The 12,429-nt window shown below is 41.5% G+C and overlaps 1 long non-coding RNA gene across 1 annotated transcript in view; it reads right to left on the minus strand.

Annotated features, from left to right (window-relative positions):
* The window catches only part of LOC109910225 (uncharacterized), a 30,187-nt gene extending 17,974 nt beyond the window's left edge, over positions 1 to 12,213 (minus strand). Inside the window, exon 1 of the long non-coding RNA XR_002257844.2 lies at positions 11,956 to 12,213. This is a non-coding gene — a long non-coding RNA (uncharacterized LOC109910225). The remainder of the gene's footprint in view (positions 1 to 11,955) is intronic.
* Between the last annotated feature and the right edge of the window lie 216 nt (positions 12,214 to 12,429).

The following is a 12,429-nucleotide window of genomic DNA, read 5'->3' on the forward strand; positions in this document are numbered from 1 at the left end:
TGTTGGCTGCTTCACTCTGCGGTCCAACTCATCCCAAACCATCTCAGTTGGGCTGAGGTCGGGTGATTGTGGAGGTCAGGTCATCTCATGCAGCACTCCATCACTCTCCTTCTTGGTCAGGCCCTTACACAGCCTGGATGTGTGTTTTGGGTCATTGTCCTGTTGAAAAAGAAATGATAGTCTCACTAAGTGCAAACCAGATGGAATGGCATAACGCTGCAGGATGCTGTGGTAGCCATGCTGGTTAAGTGTGCCTTGAATTCAAAATAAATCACAGACAGTGTCCCCAGCAAAGCACCCCCACACCATCACACCTCCTCCTCCGTGCTTCACGGTGGGAACCACACATGTGGAGATAATCCGTTCACCTACTCTGCATCTCACAAAGATACAGCGTTTGGAACCAAAAATCTCACATTTGGACAGATTTCCACCGGTCTAATGTCCATTGCTCGTGTTTCTTGGCCCAAGCAATTATCTTCTTCTTATGGGTGTTCTTTAGTAGTGATTTCTTTGCAATTAGACCATAAAGGATTGATTCACGCAGTCTCCTCTGAATAGTTGATGTTGAGATATGTCTGTTACTTGAACTCTGTGAAGCATTTATTTGGGCTACAATCTGAGGTGCAGTTAACGCTAATGAATTTATCTTCTGCAGCAGAGGTAACTCTGGGTCTTCCTTTCATGTGGTGGTCCTCATGAGAGCCAGTTTCATCATAGCGCTTGATGGTTTTTGCGACTGCACTTGAAGAAACATTAAAAGTTCTTGAAATTTTCCGGATTGACTGACCTTCGTGTCTTAGAGTAATGATGGACTGTCGTTTCTCTTTGCTTATTTGAGCTGTTCTTGCCATAACATGGACTTGGTATTTTACCAAATAGGGCTATCTTCTGTATACCACCCTTGTCACAACACAACTGAATTGCTCAAACGCATTAAGAAGGAAATACATTTCACAAATTAACTTTTAAGAAGGCACACCTGTTAATTGAAATGGATTCCAGGTGACTACCTCATGAAGCTTGTTGACAGAATGCCTAGATTGTGTATAGTAGGCTACACATAGCTTTTTGTGGAAAACATTTAATCACAGGTAAGATATTTAACTTGTTTAGTATAGTCTGTTTGCAACTTCACTCACTATATAGTCTGTTTGTTTGTGTTGTTGGTCTTGGCTAGCTAAATGTTCAGGTCGGTAGCTAGCTAGCATTCAATCACGTGGCTGCTAGCACCGTCATGAAAAGGGGCATCCTGACAATAATACAGGGAATCCTTCCAATATTACATTTTTCTTGAGAAAGTCTTGAGAAAGCTCAGGAGCTGAAAATTTATCTTTAGACATGTTGTACTTTTCTTAAATGTAGTTTTGTAATTGACTAAAACAAGCAGACAACAAGAAAATTGCTATGAGGTGGGGTAACCTAGGTAACCACAGATTGTTTTCCCCACAGGCGGGTAAAGTTCCATCAAATACCGACTGGGACTATCTAATAAACTTGATTGCTACTTCATTGGATGTTTAGCACAGTTCTACTGGCAAATTAACACATTTCTAGCGGCAAATGTGTTAAATTATAGGTGTGGTATAAGTGGGATAATCAACTCGGGGCTCCATGCGTTTTTGGAAAAGAATAAAACTCTGCAGAAGGTCAGTGGCACACACCTTAAACATTGTGCATTATTTCCAGAGAACGCATAACTCCTCGTTGATTATCTCTTACTTAATACAAGCCTATTGCATCATTGCCATATTTTTGAATAATAGTGACTTGATTCTGTTTTTATCAGATGTTATAGATGAGAACCATTACAACAAACCAAAACTCTGAAATATATTCTGTCCCTTGATGTAAATAAATCTTTCTGATAAGCGATAAAAATGTATATTTCCTTCAGATTTACAATACTTTCCTTGTCAATGATACATAGACATTTCCATATGGCCTCAATTTTGTGTGGCGAAAGAAGGTGAATCGACTGCACGATAGAGGTAAAGGGCGAAATAACATAGCTGGCAATCTCCGCCATCGATTCGTAACAGAAAACTAGGCTAGGAGGAGCGTGACAGAATGGCGTGGGCGGCATATCTCAACAGTGTCTGTGAAGTGGACTGCTCTGGGCCCTTTACCGAGGCACTGTGACACCCAGGGCTACCCCTGCTGCGTCCTACCGGCAGGTGTCTGCAGCATGGAGACATGGTGTCTCTCCCTGGGGAGCCCCATACACCACACCACAGCCGCACGTGGGCCACCTGAAACAGGCATCCGCCTCCACCAGCCACACGGCAACCAAACCAGAACCCCACAGGCAGACACGCAGGCAAGCAGGCATGACTTTCTGTCTATCTATCCGCATGTCAGTCAGATCCAAGAATGGCATTCACCAAGCTGCCTCCATCTTGGGAGGCGATCACACAACATAGCTTATACAGGTGCACGCAGTCAGTGTTCCTTTTCATCACTGTGCCAACAGAGTAGAAAAAAAGTGTTCCTTTTTTATGTTGCACAATGACAGCGAGAATAATTCAAGTCAGCTTATGTGGTGTGGTGGATATTCTTGTGGCCTGAACCAGACGGTAGAAAGCCCCTTGACTGGATTTCAGGCCCTAATAGTATTCTGTCACTCTGGGCAGCCAGGTTTTTCCTGTTGTGTAAAATAGAGCGAAGGCAACTTTCCACTTCACGTCTTTATGGCTTCATGCTCCGAGCGGCTGGCTTTGTGGAATCGTGTGCTGTGCTCTTTCAGCGGGCCGTCGTGTGGTCTCAATCTCTTTACACGATTCACTGCCAGCCTCCTCTCCTTTCTACCGGGCCTCCCAAAACTGTGTAATCAGCAGATGTCTTTATAGAGGAGCCCACTGCCGTGTGCTGCACACCCTGCCTGCTTTGCCAATTTCATTTTGGTGATTTCTTTCCCCTTTCTCTCACATGATTATTCTTTCAGGCCTAGCAGCAATGTCGATTTGGTTCTTAATGTTCCCTGAAGTCACGAAGTACTGCTTCCCTCAGCACCGTCGAGCCACAGAGCCAAAGGATATAGCTAGTCCTGAGTGAGCCTAGGTTATCACAATGCTATCAGCCACTACTGTTTCAATGTAATACCCCATTCAACAGCGCTCTTTGACCTTGATAAGACAAACCATTAACGATGGAGTTGTATTTTCATTGGTCATGCTCACGGTGATGTATCACAGTTCATAATCTCTGACGTCACAGCTATATGGATGGAGATGTTATCTGGTGTTACCAGTGGAAGGACAACACAGATCATTTCTTATTTGGTAATTGAGACTGTTTTACTAAAACAAGGACACTGTGTTGTATAAAACACATCAAATGCAATTCTGAAATTTAAGGATAAAAATCTACATCCAATGTTTTTCTAAATGGTTGATTAATGGGCACAGACCTATTTAGAAATATAGAGTTATGTTCGATTGATCTTCATTATGTTCTGCCCAAATAATTTGATGACACCAAATTCGAATTGGCTCGTCATTCAAGACAAAATTGCAATAACAGCGGCTTTATCAGAAATGTAGAAAATGTAACACCACATTTGCAGTGTTTATTACACAGTGAAATCATGTTGTTTTGCTTTTAATTTATACATTAACACTACGCAAATCATATACTCTGCTCATGTAAATGGTAATGGTCTCCTCTTGTTTTGGTTGTGGTTACCATTCGGTTTGACCTTGGTTCTGTATAGGAGACCAGTACAGTACGTAAGACAGCATCTCCGTGAGGTCTGGCTTTGACCACAGGAGACCGTACACAGCCGGGCACCACCTGGGCACCATCAGGGCACCACCTGGGCACCATCAGGGCATCAACATGGCATGTGTTCTGTCTGCCACCATCATCTGTATAACTGGGTGAAAGTGGGAAAGTCACAGGCCTGCTAGTGTTGGGTAGTATGAAATGAGCTGTCAAATTACCAATATTCCCAGTCTGTTTGGTAAACTGGGCCATAAGATGTAATGGAGAGGGATGTCTCAACAGGGATACAGTCAAAGACATGTATTGTTCCAAATTAATATTTAGTTAGCAATCACTCCAGGAAAATATTTCCCCCCCAAAATCCATTATAAATTAGAATACTGTCACTCACATGGTTATTCAGTGTCTAATTACGTTTTACAACCAATGATAATATTTCTGTCAATTGCACCCTAATACGGCACCTGACCTTTTTGACAATCCTGTTAAAGTCAACTTCACAAGATCGCTTTTTATAAATCGCATGATTTGACGTAATGACTGAAAGCAGGATGTGGCTGTGTTTGTGTGTGTGTTTGTGTGTGTGTGTTGGGTGGTTGTGTAAATGTGTTATTGTATCTTCCTAGCCTGGGGTTCACTGAAACCAAACAAGCATCAAAACCTTGTATGTTTCTCTCGTCAAAACCCCTGGGCACCGCACACTCAGAGTTTCTAGCACAACTATAGAGAGGGGGGAAAAAACGCTGCTATTGAAATGACCTGAAACAGCAAACCACATTGTTCTCAGGAGACTCTCAGCACAGATACTTTCAAAAGAAGCATGAAATACATCAATTCAATCAACCGGATTACAATGACGAAAGGGAAGCGGCCTAAACATTTGCATTGAAAACTGGATATGCGGTTGGTTACAGCATTCCAAACGAGAAGAAATAATACTGAAAAGAGATGTAATAACTCATTACAGGCGTGATTTAATGCTACCACAACACCTTGGTTAATACATGTTGCTTTGTGTTGTGTTGCACAAGCTAAATTGCTGACTGCTTCCTGGCTAGGCTACGTAGCTCCAAACGCAGCACAGACTTTCCTACAGTAGGCTATGACATTGGGATGGTGCGCCGAGGTCAAAGCGGTCCGTCTTCCTCTCTGTTGTTGCGCCTGCCTGTGGATAGGAGGGGTGCAGGGGGTATCTCTTTAATATCGATGCTCCAGGCTCCCAAAAGCTCATCCAATGTTAATGTTGCATTAACTTGCAGAGCCACTGAAACGTACTTCTAACCCTGCCCCCCTCATCAGCCATGTTTGTTTTTGCTCGCGTTGCGTTATCAAAAGGCTAACTGATTTACAGCGCCTCCTGCTGCTGCCCGGGAGGAAACTTTCCCGCCTGGAATTAGGAATTCAGCCCTCAGATTAAAAGGTAATCACAACAGTCTGTCGCAGCATGTTTCAAATTTGGATTATTTAGTGTTTTATTATTTAGCAAAATAGGCTGTGGTACGCTCTTCCCATGATATCTCAGAAATAATTTAATGTTCCGTCATTTTTGCCATGGCCAACTTTTGAAAGTACTTTAGAGATTGTTGGAGCAGGGATGGGTCAGTGCCTTGTTTGCGGCCAAATTTGTTTTTGCATTTTCTGCCCCCTCTTTTTCAAAGACTCAATAGTCAATTGAGTGCAAGGTGTGAGTAAGAATGCACACACTTCCATTGTCTAAGAGTGATCAAAGGCTCATTTAAGACATTTTAGTAAGTGAGCATGGTTTTACATGGTTTCAGGGCAGAACAGAGCACTCTGCAATCATTAATTAGTTATAAGAGGACTATGGTGGTGATAGTGGGCCGACTAAATGCCTGCCTAGAATAGAGGTCCTTCAGAGCACTGCTGGCGTTCCTCTTGCTCTGGGTCAGGCTATGGGTCTGCCCCCAAGCTGCCTGTCAACATGAACTGAGGAATGGGTCTGAGGAGGGGCACAGGGGAGGGGTAGTGGTGACTCCTGGGGCTGCCGCTGCCTGGAGGTACCCATGCCAGCCGTGCGTAAGGATGAATAAAGACGACACACTGGCAGGACCCCGTCACCCCGGCAACAAGATGTCACCATAAACAAGCTGCAGGACGTTGGCAGGCACTTCCTGGTTATATAATGGCGACCCATTTTTCCGAAAGGAAGATTATGGGCCCTGCTCAGGGGACATGGGCAAATTAAAATGGCAGGCGAAAAACGTGAAGTTATATAACCCTTCTTTTGTTGTCCTTGAACGAAGATCGGCTAAAAATACCACACATTCCCTGTATTTACCCCCCATGCACTGTCTGACGTCAACTGCCGTCATCTCTACTCCCCGTTTCACACAACAAATGGTGCTATTAACCCTGTAGCACAGGTGTTAAGACTGTTTACATTGATCCAAGCAGTTACGTGTTCGTGAAAACATGCCCCTTACAGTACTCCAAGGTTATTGAATTGCCTGGCTTTGTCAGCTGCACCTGCCCCTTTCCATTCTCCTCTCTGAGGTGTGGAAGTGGAACCAAGTAAACAGGTCACCAGTCACATGTGGCCCTGACAAATATACAGAACGACAGGAAACAGACACTAAAACAATTACTGAAGTATAGTGACGCTATTGTGGGGCCATATGCTATTGGTGTTAAAATGGCTGAACAGGCAATACCACAGGCGCCAAGTTCAACTCCATATTTATTGTGTGAAAACCCCCCACAAAAAAAACAATAAGAAGACACCAGTATGTTATTAAAGCTATTAATACTAATATGCACATTTGTTTTACATTTTAGTAATTTGTCAGATGCTCTTATCCAGAGCAACGTATAATAGTGAGTTCATGCATTTTCCTACTGGTCCCTCGTGGGAATCAAACACATGACCTTGGCTTTGCAAGTGCAATGCTCTATCAACTAGGCTACCAACTGAGCAACACCTATGCTCAGTTGGGTTTGAATCTCGCGCTTGATTACCTGTCTTCTACGGGACAGTCAGACAGCGGTGTCCTTCAGTAGGCGCCGTCATTTTAGCTCCATGTTTGTCCTTCTGTGTTACAGTGAGTCCTACTATGACAGACAAAATGACCTCAGTAAGTATACTCTTAATAGTTATTAATATGTTGCTTTGCTAAACGAGGTTAAAAAAAAATTTGGTTATCCTTTCGCTGACCGTATCAAATGTACATGCCATTTGGCACTGGCTCACATTTAAAACCAAATGGAATATGTATTAACTGCAAAACACCTTATGGAAAACATTTTGGGACAGCATTTTTTAAATGTATTGCCGTACCTGCTAATGCATCAGAGCGTTAGCTTTTCGAAGCATTTTCCTTGAGTTATTTTTATGGGACATTACATTCGAAAGCATTATAAATTTTTTTCAAAGGATTGCTTTAAATTTTATTTGTGAAAGGTACTATATTGGTTTACTACCTGCGACCACATTGTTGCATTTGATGTTTATACATGAGTTTGAATTTACTGAGAAACAATAATAAATATTTGTCAATATGTTGTTTCTGATTTGAATCACATTACATGATTTCCATGAATGTGTTTATTGATATTTTATCATTGATATATTATGAAATACATGTTCTCTCTATTTGATTCATCTGACTGTGGATTGCTATCAGATCAGTGTAAAATCAGAGGTATCAAGATATTAGTTTCACAAAACAAGCATTTCGCTACACTCGCAATAACATCTTCTAAATATGTGTATGTGACCAATAAAATGTGATATTGAAATGAATCCCACACAAATAACAAACAGTCTCCCACAAAGAATAACCTCTTATCTCACTAAGAATTTTTTTTCTTGTCTCAAAACTCAAATGACCAAAAAATAGAAAGGTGAATGGCCTCCAAGAGGGCATTATACTGTAATTATTAAGTTCACCGAAACACATTAGTAATATTGAAGCCGCATAACAAAATTAAACGAATCGCTGCATCCCCCAAAATAATTTTATACAAATGTTTAGTTCATTGTACTTTTTAAATTATTTAAAAAATTCTGATACATTTATTGACTAACTTGAAAACTGATACAAATGTGTTTATACGATACAGTAAAAATACATAAGCAAGTATGAATACACCAGTTTGGAGTAATTGTATATATATATATATGTTTATTTATCTGAAATCAATTTGATATTATTATCCTTGAAACAGAATACAATCCAAGTTGTTATGTAAGTTTAGCCAACTTCGGAAGAATGTGTAAAAATGTAGGTCTGTACATATACGTCTATACAGACACAACACACTCAATTGTCACTGTACACAGCCATTGCTCACCAATGAATATCCAGTTTTATTTGCTAGCAATCTATTAAAGTTTCCTGCGAGCAATGAGCCTGCGTTTAAACCAATTATTGCACAAAATGCTAGAAGCTGAAGAAACAGGAAGGAAAGAGCCTCATCCAGCACACAGATAAACTCATCTGGCCTTACTGTCAAAGAGAGCCCTAATGAGTTTTCATGAGACGACCAACACACAAGACAGACACACTTCTCAACTTCTTTGCTTCTAGGCAACTCATTAGCCTTTTGGTTAAGGTACACACAAACATGGTTTTTAAAGAATGAAACAGAATCATCCCTAATGAATACGTTTTGTGACAGTAACTCTGATTCCACTTTAGAATAGTGTCCCTAATACCTATGGTAGTTAGGCAGGTGCAGGGTAGCACTAGCCTATTAGGTAAAGACATTTGCAAAGTAAGTTCATAGTAAAGACAAGCTATGAGACAGACCTATTACAATGAGCAATGTAATAGGGAATGTTTATTATTCTAAACATGCATAGCTTTTGATTGGTGAGAGCTTTCTGTACATCACACAATGCATGCAGATGCAATGCTAAGATAAACATCACCCAGCATTGTTTGAAAGTTTTATAGCTTATGTCAGACAATTTCTCTGAAAGACTGAAACATCAAGAAAGACGCAATTATTACCCACGTTTCCTTTGTTTCTTTGTTTGCATTGTATATTACCATCTGTCTGTGAGTTTTCTTTTCATTACTTCAATTGTTTTCTGTTTGTAAAAGTTTATGGGCGGCATCAAAAGAACGAGAAATTCATTAGCTATTTCAAGTTGGCATCTAATTGGGAGAAGTTTATTTTATTTTATTTCTTCAAGGGAAAAAGGCTATGAATGGATGACTCGAGTCATAATCCAATGACATTTAATGAATTGAGAGAATCAACTAAGTCCGAGACTTGATCAAAACTGTCAGCCATGTCAGATGTTTCTCTCTGTGAGATTGAAATGTGAAACATCTCAGAGTTTTGTGAAATGAAAGCACACCATCTGTCTTTCATACGTTCATCTGTAGAGGGGACATTACACTCTCTGAACAGTGTTTCCCCCACAGTCATCGTGACTCTTTACAGTGGCCCTCCAAGTAACAATGACACACATCTTCATTTCTTTATCAATCTTTTGTGTCATTCTCGGTTTCGATTTTTAGCAGAGTGCTCGTCGTTTTTTTACAAGTTCAAGCAGACACTCGTTAGCATCATAATCAAGACACAGGGTATTATATTGGTCCGTTCAATTTATTTGGTGCTATTTCAATGATAGCGGGCAATATTCAATATATTACAATACAATATATTTTGGGAAAATGTAAAGTGTTGTAAGTGTTAAGTGTTATACTTGAACATGGATGATAAACACAACAGTAATATCCTATGTCTTTAGGTAAAACCTAGCACCTAACATCCAGTTTTTGGTGGCTAGGATGAAAAATGTGGACTTCTCTTTCGCTATTATATTTCAAGGTATTCATTCAGAAGTGTTTCCTTAATACTCTCCATAGCCTACTGTACCATGTGTACACCATAGAGGACACCTCAAACTATGCATGAGTTCCCCTCTCCTTAGTAGCTATAGCCCTCGGAATCCAAAAGGAGTTACAGAAAGTTAGCTACCTTTATCCTTTTCATTCTCAATTACAAAGACAAACGACTCTCACATGATTTCCCAAAGTTAACCTATCTCGTGGGGAGTAAAAAGGGTAAAGAATTTGGAAAGCTTTTCTAGTTTCAAACTATGAACGCTTTCAAGTACAAAGGCTCAAAGAGACTTTCGTATGCTGTCATATTTTACAAATACATAGGATTTAATGAAAGGAGGGACTTTTTGGAAGAGTGCCTCCATATTCCTAATTCCCAAGTAAGGTTTCTAGGCTAACATTGTTGCTAGCATGCTTTGGCTATTGACGTACAGATACCAGTATTCACATTACAATTTTCTGAAGATGTATTTCAGTAAACCTCCACTATAGGCGTTTTCCCCTTCCACTTTCATTTGAAAATGTTGAAATTATGATCCATCTCAAGACATAAGTGTGAATATAGACATATTGTTTGATATCGTAATCAACTGAAATGGGGTGCGGAAATGATTCAGTCTGTATTGTAACTATCACTGTTGCGAAGAGATACTTCTCTTTAAGGATGAATGGAGATTGTTGCTGGTGCAGAAGGTAGATACTGTACATCAGCAAATTGTTTTTAGTGCGGACTAACCGAGTAAGTTATCTAAACTGTGGGTGGGGTAAATGTTCAAAAAATAACATACTGTATGGGCTCAACTTTTGAGATTATTTTTTTGGGGGGGGAACATAGGATCCATGTATCTACAATTTAATACCCTCTCAGACTCTCAACTCCAAAAAAGTATATTACACAGACAACAGGAAAACAACATTCAGTATATATACGCTCCATCTTCTTCCTGCTCTTTCAGCTGCTTAGCACCATGGCGACCATTTTGTAAGCATTCAACTGTATCCACTCGGCTGTCTATGGTCCTGCCTTTCTCCCTTTAAATAATGATCATCAACTATATTCGTAATAGCAAATACGTAGAAGTATTTCTATTCTAGTATGTTTTTCAGGCATTCGCCCCGATATACGGGGAGTGGGTAGAGTAGACTATGTAACGTATGTGCACAATGGCACAAATGCCTCCCCGCAACGCTCCCATTTCCTGCTTAGAATGTTCCAGACGGTATAGAGTAATAGCCTGCCACATGGCTGTCACACAACCACACACACACACACACACACACACACACACACACACACACACACACACACACACACACACACACACACACACACACACACACACACACACACACACACACACACACACACACACACACACACACACACACCAACACACACACACCCACAACATGGGATGAGCTGATCTCCTCCTCTGAGTTGACTCAACCACCCGCTGCCACCACCGCCCCACCCTGACAACATACACACCAGACCACGGGATGTATAGACCAAGCTGTCCAGAGGTGACCTTGGGTTTGTTTACTTCAATGGAGATCAACTGAGCTGTGAAAGACTGGACCAAGGCCCTTCCCTAGCAGCTCATTTATCAACAGTTGTAGAATATTACCAAACTCTATGTGCCTACGGTAGATCCGCTGTCAGGTTCTCTAGGTAAGTAGGGCCGTTGGTAGTGAGGTACCCACATTGTTCTTCCTCAGACAGCTGCTCCAAGCATGGATTTTGTAGCTATGGACAGATGTGTTGGAAATAAAACATTTTGGTAAATGTACTCTTACGTCATTAACGGCTCCCAACCCTTTGAAAATGTGAAATTTACATATCCATGATCAATTAGTTATAGGTCTTCCAATTAGCCCCTATTTTCAACATCCCCAGGATATTTTCTTGGAAATCAATACATTTTTTATACACTTTTTTTCCCATGGTAACAGTTGGACCAATGTATCATGAGAATAAGAGAATATCCGTGCCATCTATTTTTGTGTCTATTTTATGAAGCTGCCTCTGAAATATAAATATGCCTCTGGACGAAGCAGGTTAATATATAGAATACATTCACGGTGCTACGTTAAATATGTCTGCCTTGATAATTAACACGCTAGCTTTCAATGTATTGTGCAATCAGGACACGCCACCAACACTGCAATGCTACAACGAGACAGCCAACCGGCAGCCGACGTCTTCACACCCATCTAGCCTTCTGAACCATCCAATGAAGCCAGGTTGTCACCAAGTAATATGGATGTTACGGCCCTCCCTCTGTCCATAGCAGCCTAGCCCAGACCAGTTGTATAGCCCTGGACATTCAGACACTAGTCAGAATACAACAGGTCCTCATAGAGACACTGACCACTGTCCCCAGACCTGCATTAACACCCAGAGAGGGTAACTCACCTCGGTGCTGCAGCCATCTACACTGCTACATTCTGTGGCTACCAGAGCCAGACCGGGCCGGTGTCGGTAATGTCCAGTGTGTCCAAGATATGTGAGACCAGGATAAGGTGTCTGTAATGGACTAGAGGCCCAGTACTGGGTATTAGATGCTTAGAGAGAGCCCACCATTGCTCCCCTGACCACCTCGCTAACCACTAAAGAAAGCTAAAATCCCTTTCAGGTTGATAGTCTGACACTGGACTGTCCCATACATCTGAGCAGGCCAACCCGGCACCGCATGGCACCGGCGGGGAACGCCATGGGAGTGGTGGCCGGGGCGGCTCTGGTGAGGTTTTTGGGGAAGGATTATGGATTGAGACGTACAACTGAGAGGCTAGAGTTACACTTTTCATTCCCACTTCGAGGGGGTCTTGGCTGCCTGGAAGCCAGTCAGATTTGTGGAGACTTTCTCCCCCCCCCCCCCCAAAAATGATC

The sequence above is a fragment of the Oncorhynchus kisutch genome, linkage group LG19, assembly GCF_002021735.2.
Source record: "Oncorhynchus kisutch isolate 150728-3 linkage group LG19, Okis_V2, whole genome shotgun sequence".
Lineage (NCBI taxonomy): Eukaryota > Metazoa > Chordata > Actinopteri > Salmoniformes > Salmonidae > Oncorhynchus > Oncorhynchus kisutch.